Source organism: Psammomys obesus, unplaced genomic scaffold, assembly GCF_907164565.1.
Source record: "Psammomys obesus unplaced genomic scaffold, mPsaObe1.curated_primary_1811, whole genome shotgun sequence".
Classification (NCBI taxonomy): Eukaryota; Metazoa; Chordata; class Mammalia; order Rodentia; family Muridae; genus Psammomys; species Psammomys obesus.
Window position 1 is genome coordinate 15543565 of NW_026596149.1, and position 1903 is coordinate 15545467.

Consider the following 1903-nt stretch of genomic DNA (forward strand, 5'->3'; position numbering starts at 1 on the left):
TATTTTGTAATTGCCCCACAGTTTGGCCAAAACAGAGAATCCCTAACCATATATACAAAACTTTCATCAAATTTTAAGTACATTACTTAAATGTAAAAACCACATCCAGTGATCATGAAGTGTCTGATACACTTTCCTGTAAAGGAAAGGGAATGCCAGAGAAAACAAAGACAACTCAACAAGACAATGTCAACTAAAAAGGCAGTCAATATTCTCAGAGAAAAAAAAAAAATTGTGTGAATCAAGAACAAGAAGTTGTCAGGTGGTGGTGGTTACACCTTTAATCTCAGAACTTGGGAGGCAAAGACAGGATCTCTGAGCTTGAGACCAACCTTGTCTACAGAGTGAGTTCCAAAACAGACAGGACTACATAAAGAAACAGCAGAAACAACAAAGAATATGAAGTTATTAATAAAAAGCAAGAGTATGTACGAAATCCCTAGAACATAAGAGATGTCTGACTTATATTGCTTATGTATTAAAAATGTTTCTTCTCTCTTGGCATTCTAGAATAAACTTGAAAGTGAAGAGGTGGACCAAATTTGAAGATGAGACAAAAATGAGTACTCCACACATAAGATTTTTAGAGTCATTCTTACTGCAGCAACACACTGCGAACAAGAGGCCAGGGAACATCATGCAAGAGGACTCAGTAGAAGGCATGACTTCCTGTGCTTCCCAGGGGCACTTCTGGATCTAGGATGAGAGCATTCTGCCTTCCCAGCATGAAGTCATGCATGGAAAGCCTAAGCCAGGGCTTACCCAGCCTCGTACATACCCACCCATATCTAATGGATTCATTCTACGGAGTGACAACAGCTGCCTTTGGCAAGCAACAGTACCTAGTTTAACATACAAGTTCTAAAGAGTGAGTTCGCGCACTACAACACTGGTCCAACGGCACATGATAGTGATGGGACATAGCATGGCTGTCTATCAAGACATGTCTAGAGTCATGCTGAGTCTCCCAAGTTCTAGGAAGGACCCCAAACCAGAAACTCTGTGCAACTGGGAGTGGTTAGATGACCTAATTCTGGCTAATGGAACTTAAGGGCAACTCCACCAATGAGAATATAGAAAAGGTTTTTCTTCCTGACTAAAAGAGAGTCTATAGCTGTTTTTGCATGTTGTTATGCATTAAGAATCTCAATGTTTCATGGTCAACTTAGATGGGGTAGAGAGGCAAGTACATCATCATATACCGAGGAAACGGGAAGATGGAAAAGGAGTCTGTGCTTGTGACCACACTGCTGGTCCTTGTGTCAGTTTTAGAAGTACTGATTCTTGATTCCTCATTAAGACAAAAAAATTCTGAGTTGAGTATTCTATTACTTGGAAGTGAAAACATACAGAAAGAATAAAGACTAAAATCAAGAAAAGCTCTCAGAATAAGGAGGCTGAAAAAGGAAACATTACAAGATTAACTTAATATAGTCAAGGTCTAATCATTAACAACTCCAAAAGAAAAAAAAAAGGAAAAGAAAAGTTCACAGAAGTGAAAAGTTGTCCAACAAAACAAGAAACTTTCGAGGTCCATGGACAGGAATAAAGGTCAAGAGTCCACCAACCACCCAGTGGCACTAGACACAAACTACACTCGACTACCACATCTGACACGACCCTGCGGCCCACATCACACTCACAGCACTCTGCATGTATCATAGCACCCTGTGCTGTGCTCGCTGATGTGAGGGTTATCGCTCTCTGCTCCAGAAACCCAGTCATCAGAACCCAGGGCACTGAGCCTCACTCCAGGCAGCTGCTAGTTGGTTGCTTCATGTTCTACATGATACTGGTTTTAACTGTGTAATTTATTTTTTATTTTCTCGTTGGCAAAATATGCTCCCTAAGGGCTGGTTTTCTCTGATGACAATAATTATGTCATCAGAGAAGAAAAAAAAAA